The sequence below is a fragment of the Myzus persicae genome, unplaced genomic scaffold, assembly GCF_001856785.1.
Source record: "Myzus persicae strain clone G006 unplaced genomic scaffold, MPER_G0061.0, whole genome shotgun sequence".
NCBI lineage: Eukaryota > Metazoa > Arthropoda > Insecta > Hemiptera > Aphididae > Myzus > Myzus persicae.
The window spans coordinates 7206-7640 of NW_019100664.1; positions in this window are offsets into that span (position 1 = coordinate 7206).

Below are 435 nucleotides of genomic sequence, written 5' to 3' on the forward strand. Positions count from 1 at the left end.
CAGATAATGTTATGATTATAAAAGTTAATATTTAATTTTCATGTTGTAAATATTTTCGTTTTTAGTGGCTTACAACACTGAGATTCAACACTACCTCTCTCAAACATTAGATTTCTTAATCATTTAAATACTGAACACTACAGGACCATATTAGCATTTTTTAAATTACAGTCCTACATAATATACTTTACAATATATATATATATATATATATATATAATAATAATTGTATAATAATTCAAAACTAAAATGTATTGTCTAATTAATACGTGTATGTGAATATTTTATAAAATGCATAATCTAAATTGTATAAAATAATAAATTTAATTCGAAAGAAGTAAGAGACTGTTTTACGACAGATTTGATGTCAATTGCTCCAGATGATGAAAGGGTAGGAAAGTTCTGCGATTATTTAGAGCAAAATTCAATCCACGC